At 43.4% G+C, this 17,048-nt stretch overlaps 1 long non-coding RNA gene across 1 annotated transcript; it reads left to right on the forward strand.

Moving 5' to 3' along the window:
* Positions 1-9,098: 9,098 nt before the first annotated feature.
* On the forward strand, positions 9,099-15,304 carry LOC125317302. Its single transcript, XR_007200009.1, has 3 exons — positions 9,099-10,312; positions 13,388-14,925; positions 15,254-15,304. It is a non-coding gene; the product is annotated as an uncharacterized LOC125317302 (long non-coding RNA).
* Positions 15,305-17,048: the final 1,744 nt, after the last annotated feature.

The following is a 17,048-nucleotide window of genomic DNA, read 5'->3' on the forward strand; positions in this document are numbered from 1 at the left end:
ACGGGTGTAATGCTGGAATGTAGCCACTGGATGGGGATATAACAAGGACCCAATGGGTTTAACAGAAGGAACTTTCTAGCACATTGCTTCGTAGGGTACAAGGGATGAGGATGATGCCCTAGACTGTGATTGGAGAACGAGCCAACCAATGAAGTGGACTTACTTGAAAATGATTGGTAAAGAATGCACAAAGGTATAGACCAACCAGCGAACAGGAAAGGGGCCAATCAGCACGAGGACTGAGAAATGCACCAGTCCGGTGGCACCAGAGACTTTAAAAAGCTACCTGCCCCCAGGGGAGGGGTCCTCCTGCGGAACTTGGGGTCCAAGGGAGCACCCAGTGAGTCTCACTGTCTTGTTGGAGTATTGTTTTATTCTGGCTTGTCGCGCAGAGCCTGGGCTTATCCTGGGTTCCCGCTCTCAGCAGTTAACAAATAAACGAGTTGACCTTTCCTTTAAAAGTCTCAGTCTCGTTTACAACAATTCTGGGGGCTCATCCAGGAGAAGCCACGCCCCCAGGCGGTCCCGAGAAAAGACGAGTCCAGGGAAGACGCGTCTGGCAGATTTTTGCCACCCGGAGTTTTGGATTTCTTCGAGACCGTGGAGGGGCAGCTGACTTTCCCGAGTAACGGCTGAGACCACGACAACCCAGAAAGGGGAGGGCCCTCCGAGAGGGAGCAGGGCTCGCAGATACGCAGGTCAGTATTGCGAGTGGGGTGAGGCATAAGGGGGTGCGAGAGTGTGTGTTAGGGCGGCTGGTTGGAGCGGGGGCTGTGTGGAGCGGCCTCCCAGAGCGAGTGTGGACCTCCAAGTAAAAGGAGGGAAGCGAGTGTGGACAAGAGAGTGTGGTACCCTTAGGGACCCCAGGGAGGGGGAGACGGGGGAGTACTTCCTTTTCGCCGCCCTTACCCACGTAGGGTCCCGTTCCTCCGTGGTTGGAGGTTCCGAGGGGTGGCTTGGCACTGGGTGTGAGGGCTGCTGGACTCTCGGGTGGGACGCTGGAGCACACGGTGAAATCCCAAAATCCCAACGAGGGGGGGGAACACAGTAGTCTCACTGGCCACGGCTGCCTGGAGGGCAGTTCCTCAGGGCAGATCAAGGGGAGATCTGGCACCTGGGGACTAGGACCCTTGAGGTTGGAGGTTGATAACTTCTGCCCGGAGACCATCAGGACCATGTGACCGCCAGACAGGGGATTGCCCCTTCTCTGGCAGGGGAAGGGGAAGGTACCCAATCCAAGGGGGATTAGGACCCCAAGTGAGGGATCCCGAGTGTGGACTCGCAAGGGGGGGAAGTTTCTCACGGCGCCTCAAGCTGGGAATCCTGTGTGCAGGGGATTTGTTGAGGGAGTGAGAAAAATTCCTCGCAGCGCGGTGACAAGAGGCCACCAGTTGTGAGAAGCTCCCTCACTCAATAGGAGTGAGAGGGGGTGTTAGAACCTGCCAAGATAGGGATAAGTTTTATTTTTGTTTTATATATATGTCTAAGTGATTTTATCTTTTAATTTAGAATCCAAGACTACTTGGGTGTATTCTTGTGGGAGTGTGTTTCTGTTTGGTTTAGTCCGGGTCTCCCCTTGGATTTGTATTATTGTGACAACCCAGTTTGTACCCTCCCAGTTTCATGTTAATTGCCCTATGTGCCATCTTGGTCTCCTCCCTGGACCCTGCCAATCACTCCAGCACTCCTCCCAAGCCTCTAGGAAGTCCTGGCAGAAGCGTCAAGTGATTTGCCATGGGGAAAGGGTCCCTCCCTTCTTCTCCTATGATTGGTTCCCTTGTGCGCCCTTTATCCTGTCTACCACACCCTCCCCTCCTTTAATTGGTTGTTCTTGTGATCCCTCCCTTGTCACCACCCCTCCATAAAACCTCTTGCACGAACCCTCCAAGTTGCTCATTTTTGGGCACCCCCGGAGAGCGAGGTCTCCTGTCAGGAGGAACAATAAACCTTCCAGATTTCACCCAGAACTGAGACTGCCTCCTTCTTCCACCACCTGCCTCTACTGCCGCGGTCCTGTGGAAGAACCCACGAGCCAGACCTCTGGCCTCCCGGATTCCGGAGGCTGGCCCCCGCAGCCTGCTGCGTCCAGAGCTGACCGGGCTAAGTGGGAACTGCTCCAGAGGGACGCAGAGGCATATTCTGTTAGTAGTATTTGTTTTATCTAAATACTTTTTTTATAACTTATCAGTGATATATATATATGAATTTTTTTGGGGGGGGGGAGAGATTGATTTGGTCACGTGATTGCGGGAGGCTTGATAGGCAAGGTCCTAAGGTGAGGTTCATCCAATAGTCCTCAGGCCGTCTATTAAGGAGAGAGTGTATGAATGTAAAATATTTAGTTTGTGTAGGTGATTTTATTTATTTTGGAGTGTATTATACGTGGATAGGTTTGTGTATTTGTGTAAGAGTGAGCTTGCCAGTATGGTGTTGGGATTTTATGTATTTCTTCAAATATAAGAAGGTTTTAAATCGCAGAGTTGTTGAGGAGGTTGTTGGTAACTCCACTGGAGCGGTCAGGGCTTGGTGAAAGGCTGTGAAAGGTGTCTTACAGCTAACGCAGGCCATCCTAAAATTTGTGGAACGCCCCCAGCTCCAGGAAAGGGGTGGTGTTGGAAGTTACGGAAGGAGAGGGGCTGGAAAACTTTAGGATCCACCCAGTTTCTAGTAACCTTTGAGGCTTGTTTATATTCTCATGGTATTTTCCCACGGACCGCCATTTTTTTTTTAGTTCCCACGATCTCTTCGAGGTTCCCACACAGTTTTTATTCTTTTTCTCTCCCGCATTACTGAGATACTTTGGGTTATCATTCTAGACCAAGAGTCTTACTAGGCTTCCATATTAAGGAGTTGATTTAAATATAAGACTTGAATTATTTTGGTAATTCATTAAATATTTAAATTATAATCCAATTATTATTGAATCATGGGTCAGTGTGCAGGGAAGAATTCCTGGAAGTCAAAGAAGGAAAAGAACAAGATAAAAGGCATTCCTCCCAACAGTCCCTTGGGGGAAATGCTGGAACATTGGGACACTGATGATCATTTAAAGAAATTAGATAAAATAAAAATGATATAGTGTTGAGATTTGGTCAAAGGAGAGGATTCAAGGACCTGTTTATTGGACCTGGTATGACTTTAAAGAAAAATGGTTATGTGTAGCTTTAAATAAATATAATAATCTAAAGGAGTCCCAAGATGAGGAGGAGGTTCAATATGCAGCTTGCTGGTTAGAAAATGAGATTTGGGACAAAAAGATAAGAGTGTACAAAATGGAAAAAGAGGTAAAAAAAGAAAAAGAGGAAAACCCTAAGAGGGAATGGGATCCTTTAGATCACCTCCCACCTCCCTTTCCACCAACACCACCTATAGTTCACCCTCCTGCCCCTCCAGTACCCCCTTCTAGTCAACCAATACCACTGCCCGCACCTCCACCTACACCTCAGCCTCGTCCTGTATATAATAATCCAGAACTCAAAACCCCAATTGTCTGCCCGACACCGTTCCCCGCTCCTTTTGTAGTCCAGCCTTATTCTCCAGATCCCTCTTTTATATCTCAGAGTCTCCCTATGTCCCTTATTACACCTCCTACATTTCAGTCTGTTCCCTTTAGTTTCTCTTTGATGTCTTAGTCACCTGATGAGGAACCGGTTCCTAATAAAGGAACTGAACAGGGAGGGGATGGACTCCAAGGTTCTCAGGGAGTTGATGGACATTGTTGTTGTAGGAATGCAGAAACAGAGAAACAGGAAAAATCAGAAGGGAGCTCAAGTCAGCACAATTATAACACTTGGTCTCAAGCAAAAAGGTGTCAGTCCAAGAAAGAAGTAGTGGAGAAGTTGTTGCCACTGAGAGAGGTACCCATGGGGGGTGCTAGGGGAGGAATTGGGTTTGTAAATGCACCATTAACAGCTTCTGAGGTCAGGAACTTTAAAAAAGAAATAAAGAGTTTATTAGAAGACCCTATAGGGATATCAAATCAGTTGGACCAATTTCTAGGACCTAGTATATATACATGGGAGGAATTGAACTCTATTTTGGGTATCTTTTTCTCCCTGGAAGAGATCCAATTAATACGTGCAGCAGGGATGAGAATCTGGGAAAGGGAAAACAGAATTGGTTCCCGAGGGGAGGAAAAGATGACAAATAATCAACCAGATTGGGATCCTAATGAGGAGCTGGGGAGAAGAAATATGAGAGACTATAGGTCTTTGATAGTAAGGGGAAGACGAGAAGCAGTTCCTAGGACAAGTAATGCAAGGCTAGCTTTTGATAGCCAACAGGAGAAGGATGAGACACCTAGTGCATGGCTGGAAAGGTTAAAAAGAAACTTTCAGTTGTATTCGAGTGTTGATCCAGAAAGTCCAGAGGGACAAATATTGGTAAAGATACAGTTTGTAACCAGGGCGTGGACTGATATTCGGAGGAAATTAGAGAAGATGGATGATTGGCAGGAAAGGGGCCTTAATGAACTGTTGAGGGAGGTGCAAAAGGTGTATTTAAGGAGAGAGGAAGAAAAGACTAAGACAAAAGCAAAGATTATGGTGGCCATAGCAAAAGAGAGGGTAGGAGCTGGGAGGGAAGAGTCAAAAGGAGAAGCGGAGGAAAAAGGGGGGCCAAACAAGTGGAGAAAACCACCCTGGGTTGAGATAAGTTTGTTATTATTGCAAAGAAAAGGGTCATACACAAAGATTTTGCAAAAAGCAGCAAATGGATGAGGCAATCGCAAAAGAACAGGACACGCTAGAGAGGATTTTAAAAGGAGATGATTTGGGGTGTCAGGGGCTCTACGCTCTGGGGAAAGAGATCGGACATCAGACAGAGCCCCTGGTAAATTCAGAAGTTGGTCCCCAGAGCGAAGAATGTGAGTTTTTACTTGACACTGGAACAGATAGGTCATGTGTTTCAAAGCTTACAGTGGGGTGTAAATTGAGTAATCAAAAATGTAAAGTAAAAGGTGCTAAAAATGACCCATTTGATGTATTTATTATAGAACAAGTACAAGTAAAAGGAAATTGTAGAGAGAGATGTGTAAACTTGTTGTACATACCTAAGTTAGGGCGCAATCTCTTGGGTCGAGACTTACAGGTACAATTAAGAATAGGTGTGGTGCCAGAAGAAGGGCGCATGGTAGCAAGGATAATGATACTAAGGCAAGAAGATGAAGAGGCGATAGACCCAAGAGTATGGCTGGAAGGAGGGGGTCATGGACTGTTAGCTATTTCCCCCATAGAGATTAGAATGAAACGAAATATACCACCAGTAAGAGTAAAACAATACCCAATTTCAGCAGAGGGAAAACAGGGGCTGACTCCGGTGATTAAAGACTTGACCAAAGATGGAATTCTGGAACCATGCAGGTCTCCAAATAATACCCCAATATTACCAGTAAAAAACCAAGATGGTACGTATAGATTGGTGCAAGATTTAAGGGAAGTGAGTAAACAAACTATTGCACGATATCCAGTAGTAACTAACCCATACACTTCGTTAAGTAAGGTACCAGCCAGACATGAGTGGTTCAGTGTCACTGATTTGAAAGATACATTTTGGGCTTGCCCACTGGGAAGGGAAAGTCGAGGGTGGTTTGCCTTTGAATGGCAAGATGAAGATACAGGAAGGAAACAGCAATTGCAGTGGACTAGACTACCTCAAGGGTTTACTGAGTTCCCAAGTACAGATTTTGCAGTATGTTGATGATTTTTGTCATACATAAAATCCCTAATTAGCTTGGTCTTTGCATGTTAAGTGCTTTAATTAGTTAATTTTGAGTTAAATATGTTTTAATTGAATGTTAAAATTAACCCATCAGCCCAGGTACAGAAATCAAGTTCTGTTATTAGTGTTCTCAATGGTTCAAAGCAGTTTATTTGCACTAGTTCCAGTTAAAATTCCCCAGTTAAGAGCTTCCCAGTTAAAAATCCCTTTTCAAACTTTAAGCTACTTGTACACTATAAGAGTTATTTTTCCCATGTTCATTGTCTACTTTTACAAATGTTTTAAGATGTATTAGATGTATTTTAATATTTTTTTAAGGGTTTCTGCTTTGCACCTTAGACCCAGGACCAACTCCAAAACCCCAGTTTCTAACAGCCAACAGCTATTTTTAGACCCATAGCCCTTATTCTGCAGGCAAGCCCTGTGGCAACCTGAATCTTAATGAGGGCATGTTACCACCCTTGCTTCAGCTGTTACTACCCCCCTGACAACAATGAGCTATTGGTAGACAGAGATGATCTGTCAAAGGGAAAGTACCAATCACTTTGGACCAAAGGGGTGTGCTGTGGGCGGGCTGTGGGCGGACTGGGGTGGAGCAAAGGCACTATAAAACAACGAGGCAAGCTTCAGAGCAGCGCAGACCACTATAGATCAGCTGTGGTGGACGCCAGTGCTGGGTACTACAGCCTTACTCCTATTTAGGAGCCTTTAATAATAATTTTTCTTGACTTTTGGATTGGCTAAAAGTCAGCCCAGCACTGCAAGTTCTTCCACCAGAGGTCCAGTGCTGTCTAAGCCTGAAGATCTCTAATCCCTGCGCTCCTGGGGCATACCTCCTGAGCCACTAGGATCCCAAATTTTTATATTTTTCTGATTGCTGTAATTTTTCAATTTTTCTGCTTTTAATAAATTATTTTAGTTTTTCTAAGAGTTGTCTCATTCCTCACAACTCTTTTGGGGTCTCATCCGGGATCCTTCTTTTTGCCCTAAAATCCAGGGATTTTGGTTAATTGTATTATTTTTGAATTTTTGCAATTTTTTTGACTTTGTTCCCTGGATTTACCAGGCATCCACGAGGATACTGCAGTGGAGAAAGGACACCTCCGGTGGAAGGGACTTGTGGTAAGGCTTGAACCCTTCTTAAAGGGGAATTTAGTTAGGGCTTACCCTTTTTTAAGGGCTACTAGTTTTTGGGGAACCTCTGGGTGGAATTCCCTTTGTGAGAGTTGAGTGTGGGGTTGGCCGTCCCCAGTGTGTGTGAGAGTGTGATTGAAGGGATTTGTTTTAAGGGCACCACAAGGGATCACCCTTCTAGAGACACAGAGGGGGATCGAGGGTGGTGGTTACCCTTTCTGGGGGAGGATTCCACATTTTGGGGGTGCGCGCAGCCCCAGTTATATTTTATTAGTGTCTCAGTCTCCTCGGGTCTAGAACTGAGGAGAAACATCATTTTAAACCCCTCCTTTCTCTTTTTTTTGGCGGGAACGGCCGCCATTTTGTAATTTCGAATTTCGGCGGGAACGGACGCCACTTTGTAATTTCGAATTTCAGCGGGAATGGCCGCCATTTTGTGTCCTTTAATTTGAATTACACCCTTTGTGTTAAGTGGATGTGTGAACCTGTTTTAGCTGGACTTTCTGTGGTCAGTGCTATCTAGCACCTTTATACTCTCTGTTGGTTCTGATTGTTTAATTTATTGGATTATAATTGTAATCTGCTTTATTTGCTTTAATCACAAGATACCATTTTGGTATTTTGGATTACTGTTCGTGTTATTCATTATAATCTTTCTCCTTTAATTTAATTACAAATATTTTAAATTTATCTCTCCTTTGATAATAAAGATAACTGTTGTCTCTTAAGTTTTAACTAGTATATAAAGCTATATAAATTTCAATCACATTTTAAACAATTCAAATATACATTAATTATTCTTATTATAATTAAAATTTAATTTCTTTTAGTCCACCATATTTGTTTTTCCCACGGATCCAGCATATTTGGTTTTCCGACGGATCCACCATATTTAATTTTCCCACAGATTCACCATCATTAATTCCCTTATACATCTATCTCTATTTATCTTTCTCTACATTAGTTGTACTGTATTTTATGCTTATAAGTCTATTACCTTTGTAATTTTATATTGTGATAGTGTATTAATTTTAATTTATTTCATAATATTATCTTATTATACAGTATTTTGGTTGTTTTATACAATATAATACTTTGGTTTATTTAATTAAAAAAAATTAAAAATAAAAACAAAAACAAACCAAAACCACCCTCTTCTGCACGAGCTACTTGTTTGCTTCCCTGTAACAGAATGGGACAAGCAAATAGCAAAAGAAAAGACCCAGTGAAGAAATACAAAATCTTCCCAGAGAGTCCACTGGGACAAATGCTCTCAAAGTGGGAAGAAAGTGTTCTAACTAAGGAAAAAGACCAGTGCCAAATGATTAGATATTGTCTTTTTAAGTGGCCAAAACAAAAGATTCACAAAGATGGGCTTAAGTGGCCCAAATATGGGTCTTCTGAAAAATGGCTTTGCGAAGCTTTGTATTCTTATGTACATTGCAGAGCTCCAAAACATTCTGACGAATTGGATTATGCTAAAATTTGGTTAAATTATTGGCAAAAACAAAATGAAGAACAAGACAAAAAAGGAGATTTGGAAGAAGAAACAAAATCAAATTCAATTGGACATAATAAAAATTCAAACCAAATTTTTTCTATTGCAGAAGAACCAAAACAAAAAGAAAAACAAAGAACTAAATTAAATCAACCAAAGTGGGACCCCCTAGACTACATTCCTCCAGTAACTCCTTCAGCAAGGAGGGTCCAAACTGAAAAAGAAAGGGTCCTTCCTTTATCAAGTCACCCAACCAAGAGGGACTCAGAAAGTGAAAACGAAAGTGAAAAATTTCTGTTCCTTCCTGCTCTCACAAAAAGACAACCGAACAAAGGATTTCTTCTAGTCAGGAGGGCCCAGCATCTTGTACTAGAAAGAAATCGTTTAAAACACCCGACTGTCCCGCCTGCCTTGGCACTCCCTATGAGTCTAAAATTTTACCTCTTAGAGAGGTACCCATGGGAAATGCACAAGGAGGAATTGGCTTCATCTGAGGTACGAGAATTTTAAAAGGAGATGAAAAGTCTAATGGCTGACCCCATCAGGTTAGCTGATCAATTTGACCAATTCCTCAGTCCTAATATTTATAATTGGGGAGAGAGACAATCCATCTTACAGTCTCTATTTACCATCGAAGAACGAAAACTGATCAGAGCCGCAGCAGTGACAGTTTGGGACAGAGAAAATAATTCCAATCGGGGCCCAATTGGAGAACAAAAACTACCATGAAAGACTACAGAAATTTAACTATAAAAGGGATTAGAGAAGCTGTTCCTCGAGTTAATAATATGAAAAAGGCATTTTGTGGGGAACAGGAAAAGGATGAGTCCCCAACAGCTTGGATGGCTCGGTTAAGGAATAACATCCAACTTTATTCTGTCATTGATTTAGACAGTGAAGGAGGCAAAACTATGCTAAAAGTACATTTTGTGCTTCACTCCTGGCCTGACATCAGGAGAAAACTGGAAAAATTGGAAAAATGGCCAGAGAGGGAACTGGATGAATTACTGGAGGAAGCCCAAAAGGTCTTTGTTAGGAGGGATGAAGAGAGGATGAAGGCTAAAAGCTGAATAACGAACAACAGTACTAATGCTCCAATCAACCCTCCTACTCAAAGAACTTTCCAAGGGGGTATCCCACAACAGCATTGTCCCCAGCAACAGCCACAAACTTCCACTTGCCATATACAACCAAACCTACAATCTACCTCAAACGTTCAGGGACTCAAAAGACTAATTTGCACATATTGTAATAAAGAAGGCCACGGGCACTGGCACTGTTTTAAAAAGCAGAGAGATCAAGGAGTCCTCCAAATGGAGGAACAAATTCTGAATAAATGAAGGAGTCAGGGGCTCTATTCTCTGGGGCAAAAACATCTTAAAGAGCCCTTGATAAAATTAGAAGTTGGACCCCAGAGACAGCAAGTGGAGTTTTTAGTGGACACAGGTGCCAAAAAAACCTGTGTCACTGAAACACCTCCAGGATGTTGCATTTCACGAGATACATTAGACATATATGGTGCTAATGGCGAAAGTTTCACCGTTCCTATAATTAAAAATGTGACTCTTTTCATACAAGGGCGCACCCATACAGGGGACGTCCTGTATCTACCTCAAGCTGGAACCAATCTCCTAGGATGTGACTTCCAAATACCTCTAAGAGTTGGGGTGGTACCGCAAGGCGGAAAAATGTCCACTAAATTATTTGTTTTATCTTTAACAGATGAGCAACACATTGACCCAGTAGTGTGGGCCAAACCCGGCAACCGGGGAAAAATGGACATCACACCTCTAACAATTGAGTTGCTCCCAAATAGCCAGCCAGTACGTGTACCACAATATCCCCTCTCTAAGGACAAAAGAAAGGGCCTGAAACCTGTCATCATGGACTTACTACGAGATGGAATCCTCAAAACCTGCAAATCATCCTACAACACTCCAATTTTGGCTGTCCAGAAACCAGGTAAGTCATTCCGGCTTGTACAAGATTTGCGTGAAATCAATAAGAGTCCAAACCAGGTATCCGTTGGTGCAGGACCCCTATACACTCTTGAGTCAGGTACCCCCAACGCATGCCTGGTTCTCTGTTATTGACCTTAAGGATGCTTTCTGGTCATGTCCTCTAGATTCTCGTTGCAGAGAGATCTTTGCATTCACCTGGGAGGATCCAGACACTGGACGAAAGCAGCAGCTGCGCTGGACTCGCCTGCCTCAAGGTTACACCGAGGCACCCACACTCTTCGGCCAAGCGCTAGAAGATTTACTAAGTTCGTCTTCTCCACCCAAAGGGATTAAGGTAACTCAGTACGTAGACGACCTGCTCCTCTCTGGGGAACAGGAGTCTACGGTAAGAGCTCCAACAATACAGTTACTGAATTTTCTAGGAAGGAATGGGCTGAGGGTGTCAAAACCTAAATTACAATTCGTACTACAGGAGGTGAAGTATTTGGGACACCTAATTGGCCATGGCACAAAAAAACTCAGTGCCGAAAGAGTAGAAGGGATCCTAAATTTACCACCTCCAACTCCAAAATGTGAAATTTGTCAATTATTAGGCCTATTTGGATACTACAGACTGTGGATCGATCAGTATTCACAATCTGCCAAATTTTTATATGAAAAATTGATTGAAGAAGAACCTTTTAATTGGGACAATTCAGACACACAAAAATTACAAAATTCGAAAGAAAAATTAACAAAAGCACCCGTTTTAAGCCTTCCTTCGCTAGAAAAGCCCTTCGATCTATTTGTTAATGTGGAGAAGGAAATTGCCTGTGGTGTCTTGACCCAAGAGTGGGGTGGAGTCAGGAAGCCGGTTGCTTTCCTTTCCAAATTATTAGATCCAGTGTCCAGAGGATGGCCAGTCTGCATCCAGTCCATCGCCGCAGCAGCCGTTCTGGTTTCGGAGAGCCAAAAACTCATTTTTGGTGGAGACCTGACAGTACATACACCACACTCAATAAAAACCATCTTAGCACACAGGGCTGCAGAGTGGTTAACTGACCCGAGGATGGTCAAATATGAAGCCATTCTCATGCACTCAGACCACCTGAGGCTAGTTGTATGTGCACACCAAAATCCGGCCCAATTTCTTTATGGGACCCCTTCAGAAAATGAAACAGAACACAATTACATTGATATAATTGACATCCAAACAAAAGTTAGAGAGGACCTGGTGGACTGTCCCCTCAATGAAGGGGAAATCCTCTTCATTGACGGGTCATCTCGAGTGGTGAATGGAAAACGATGCTCTGGCTATTCGGTGGTCGATGGACACCAAATGTGTGTGCTAGAAAAGGGCAAATTACCATCAACCTGGTCAGCTCAAGTCTGTGAGCTCTATGCCCTAGAAAAAGCGCTCCACCGACTAGCCGGAAGCATTGGGACCATTTACACCGACTCGAGATACGCTTATGGTGTAGTCCACACTTTTGGAAAAATCTGGTCCGAAAGGGGATTCCTGAACACCAAAGGGAAAGATATACTCCATAAGGAATTGATTCTAAAAATTCTAAAAGCTCTACAGCTGACCCAGGTGATCTCAGTGGTGCCATCAATCAGGAACCACAAAAGAAGCTCGAGGGAACAGCCTGGCAGACTTGGCAGCAAAAAAAGCAGCAGTGGAAGAGGAGATAAAAGTGATGGAAGTGAACCACCTTCCAACACCACCACAACCGACACTCCTCCACAAACTAATGTTTTACCCACGCCCATTTTTACCGATCAGGAAAAACAAAAATTAGTTTTAATTGGAGCTAATGAGGATTTTCAAGGCCGCTGGTATTTACCAGATAAACGCCAAATTCTAAACAAAAATTTAACCCGAGAAATTTTACAAAATATCCACCAAACCAATCATTGGGGTTCAAAAGCTCTGGCGGATCACTACCTCAGAACCTTTGGATGCATTGGTGTTTAAGAAATTGCCAACCAAATAACACGGGACTGTGTAATCTGTCAAAAGGTCAACAAAAAGGTAATGAAAAAGAACACTGGTGGAGGAATTGAATTAGCAATCAGGCCTTTCCAAAACATTCAAATTGACTTTACAGAAATGCCTCCTGTCCAGAGGTGGAAATATCTATTGGTAATCGTTGATCACCTTACTCACTGCGTGAAAGCTATTCCAACTGTCAATGCAACAGCCCAGACAAGACAGTGAGTAAAGTGATCCTCGAGCAAATTATCCCTCGTTATGGGATAGTCCACCATATAGATTCGGACCGAGGTACTCACTTTACCTCCCAAACTGTACAACAATTGGCTCAGCAATTAGGAACGAATTGGAGATTACATACCCCGTGGCATCCACAAAGCTCTGGGAGAGTGGAACGGGTGAACCAGACAATCAAGAACACCCTCACAAAATTGATGTTGGAAACAAAATGGACCTGGGTAAAATGCCTTCCACTTGCTCTTCTTAGGATTAGAATGCAGACAAGATCTGATCAAGGTTGCTCACCATACGAGATGCTGTATGGATTGCCCTACCTTACTACATCACAAGAGCTGAATGCGAAAGAGTGTGGAAACACCAGTATACAACAATATGTACGGTTAATTGCCAAAAATCTGGAGTTACTAAGGGAAAGAGGTCTTCTTCCACAAACACCCCCACTTGATTTTAATTTACACCACATTAATCCAGGTGACTGGGTGTTAATAAAATCCTGGAAAGAAAAGTCGTTAACCCCATCTTGGGAAGGTCCATTTCAGGTCCAGCTAACCACCGAAACAGCTGTCCGAACATTTGAAAAGGGCTGGACCCATGTCAAGAGAGTGAAGGGTCTGGTAGCACCACCAGCTGAAGAAAAGAAACCTCCAGACAAACCATCAAACTAAATATCCTACTTGAAAACTCCACTTAGCAACCCTCAGTCCAAGTTAATAAAACCCTATACTCCCAGTTCTTCCCAGTTATACCCCATTAATAAGTGCAGTTTATTCCAGTTATAGTTTCGTAATAAGTGTTAGCTACAAGTTGTTAAGTTAAAAATATTTGGCTGTTAATTCTGTTCCTTGTTATCTCCCTTTACAGACTCTGCTTTCACATAACCATATTGTCACATCAACTGTATAGAAAGGCTCCATTTGAAGCCAGCATTCTCTTTCAATAACAGTTCAATCAGGCTCCAAATTTACAGGCATGGTACCTTTAATCTTTAACAAGGCCAACCCCAAATTAACCACGAGTTTCCAGAAGCCTGAAATCGCTGAAGAACCATCTGAAGGTGAAAAGCCTAAAGAAAGGACTAAAGGAGCAAAGATGACAAGCCCCACTAGCAGAGACAACCCTAATGCTAACAACTCCTCCTGGGTCTGCCTAAAGGGGAAAGTGAGCAACACCCTGATAGTAAATGTCATCTGTCTCTGGGTCCTCTGGTTTCCCTTCACACAAGCAGCGGACAGCCGCTGTAACAAATGTTACAAGACTGTGTATCAGGCAGAAGGAAGCTCATTTCAAATTAGACACTTTTTCCGAGCACATACTTATGTTAACCCATCTTGTTACAACATAACAGAATTAAGTACCTGCTCAGAAAAAGGTCACAAGTATTGGATTGGCAGAAGCATTGGCACCCAAAAACATAAACAGAAGGGAGAGTGCCCCTCCCAAGACGATTGGCTTTGTTTCAATTTTAGATATATAACCAAGACAGAAGATTTGTTAAAAAGAAAGACCTATGACACCGACCTGATCCAGGAGGTGGTCATAGAAGGAAAAACAAAAAGAAAACAATCCTTTGATGTCAAGGAAAAACTTATTTATTGACCTGGCAGAAAGGATTGGACAACAGCTAAATTTGACAAATTGCTGGGTGTGCAGAGGAACTTTAGAATCAGAAAGTTGGCCTTGGCAGGGAGTCAGTCTTGGACCCCCCGATTTACTCCAACTGAGTAATCTTTCCCCCACAACCCGACATGACAATGAGACTTGGCTACTAAGTAATTCTGTTACTGGAGAAGAAGGCATCCGGAGGAAAGGAAGAAAATTCTTAAAAGAAGTTGGTGAGACAATATGCAAAAGGTACCTGGTAACTGATGGGCAAAGGCACTGGTGGATACCCCAAGAACCAGACGTATTCTGGTCTGCAGAAAAGATTAGAAACAAAAACTGTGTTTTGAATTCCGTTAAAAAAACTCTGGCAGTGCTGGGATCAGGGAAATCCATACTCTGTCCTGCCACAAATTTCCAAGTACTGGATCACAGCAGCAAGTATACAGCCCCACTTCTGGGAAGCACCACAGGACCTCTATTGGATCTGTGGTAACCGGGCTTATTCCAATTTACCACCTCGCTGGAAAGGGAGCTGCACGCTCGGAGCCATTCAACCAAACTTCTTCCTGCTTGCTGAGAATGCTGGAGCCCACCTTGGAATCCCCCTTTACAACGAACTTTCCCGTACTAAGAGACATGTAATAGGAAGGACCCAGAGATGGGGAGAAGAAGAGTGGCCAGCCGAGAGGATCCTAGAGACTTATGGACCTGCAACATGGGCACAAGATGGGAGCTGGGGGTACCGAACTCCCATCTACATGCTAAACCGGATCATCAGACTGCAAGCACTAATTGAGGTAATCACCAATGAGACCTCTCTTGCTCTTGAACTGCTTAACACACAACAAGGGCAAACTCGAACAGCCGTGTACCAAAATCAGCTGGCATTGGACTATTTACGAGCAGAAGAAGGTGGTGTATGCGGCAAGTTTAACACCTCAGACTGCTGCATCCACATTGATGATCACGGTGAAGCCATCACCAAGATTACCCAAAACATCAGGAAACTAGCCCATGTTCCAGTGCAGAAATGACAGCCCTTGATCACTTCTGAATGGTGGGGAAATATTTTCCAAGGACAATGGTGGAAGAAAGTTTTGATTATTGTTGGACTTTCCCTTACAGGACTTATTTTTCTCCCTTGTTTAATCCCTTGTTTCATCCGTTTAATCACCACTGTCGTCCAAGGCATGCCACTGATCCAGGATCTCCAAGGACAACATCAGTATCCACCATCCGCTCAAAAGATTATGTATATCAACAATAATTAGAAAACCAAAAAGGAGAGAAAAATTGCCCAGCAAATATGGAACATATGGAACTGCAAGGGCGACAGCAGAAGTGGTTAGCAAAATTTTGCTAGAAGAGATAGTACCAAGATATGGGGTAGTAAATACCATTGATTTGGACAGGGGCCCACATTTTACAGCAAAGGTCTTACATCAAATAACTGATGCCTTGAGTATTACATGGAGGCTACATACCCCATGGAGACCACAGAGTTCTGGGAGGGTGGAAAGGATGAACCAAACATTAAAAATAGCCCTTACAAAGCTAATGGAAGAAATGAAGATGAGTTGGTTAAAGTGTCTCCCTTTGGCCTTAACGAGGATAAGGACAAAACCTAGAGCGGACATAGGTGTTTCTCCATACGAGATGATAATTGGTTTACCCTTTTTAACCACATCAGATAACATCGGGACCTATGAGGAAGGAGAGCAGAGTGTAAAAAAGTATGTACAAATGATTACCAGCACTTTAAAAGAACCGCGACAGAAGGGATATCTTCCCCAGGCAACACCCATTGATTTTAACAACCATACATTCCAACCTGGCGACTAGGTTCTAATCAAAACTTGGAAGGAACAACCATTAACTCCCAAGTGGGAAGGACCTTTTCAAATCTTATTAACCACAGAAACTGCAGTGAGAACACAAGAGAGAGGGTGTTTCCAGAGTAAAAGGACTGGTACCAGCTCCGACCGAATGGACAGTGGTGGGAACGACGGACACTAAGTTAACTCTAAAGAAAAAGCCACCAGAGAAATTATGACGTTTTTAACAGTTTAAAAGGAGTTATTAAACTATTCATAAAGTGTTAATCATTAATTTATGTAAATTTTAAGACTTAGAGATTTTTAAAGTTTGAAATGTAATTGGTAAACAACTATTTGATAAAACCTGTTTTAATATTTGGTATTTCTCATTACAGATCCTAAAGTTTGAAGAATAGAGCATCCTCCCATGCACCTAGTAATTTGACCCTAAAAAGGAAAGGAGAAAACAAGTTGATACAGGAAGGGAAGTGAGTTACTGCAACGAGAGAGTGATTGAAGTTGGTAAGAACACCGTGGGTGGAAAAAGAAGGGGGGCAAGACCGGATCAGGCTGCACTCTTGACACAGAGAGTCGTAGATCCTCTGGAAAAAGCTGAGGGGAGACATGGGTGGGAGAGTGCCCTGTACCAGACCCCTGCTAGTAGTGGCTCTCCTCATGATAACCACCCAAGGAGGAGAAGCAACGCCCTGCGACAGGTGTTACTACCCTCTGTATGCAGGAGACTCTTGGACGGCCATCCTCAGGACCCATACTAACCCGAGCCCTTCTTGTATTGACTTTTCACAGCTAAGTACTTGTACAGAGGACGGAAAAACCTATTTGATTTTCGAAAATGTAGGAAAATTTAAACAAAAATTGCTGGGAGAATGCCCTATGAGAGAAAAATGGATCTGTTCTGAAAAAAGACCCATAGAGCAAGGGGTAAAAGCCGGTGATGGGGTCAGTGGCTCTGACCCAGGAAGAGGTGACCAGTCTGGAGAGATGGTCCCGAAAGGAATCGCCTTCCCGAGGCCCGGTGTCTTCCCTCAGCTGCTGGCAGGAGGGCCCTTGCAGAGGCTGTCAGCTCTTTAGTGATTATCAGC

This window comes from Corvus hawaiiensis, chromosome 2, assembly GCF_020740725.1.
Source record: "Corvus hawaiiensis isolate bCorHaw1 chromosome 2, bCorHaw1.pri.cur, whole genome shotgun sequence".
Lineage (NCBI taxonomy): Eukaryota > Metazoa > Chordata > Aves > Passeriformes > Corvidae > Corvus > Corvus hawaiiensis.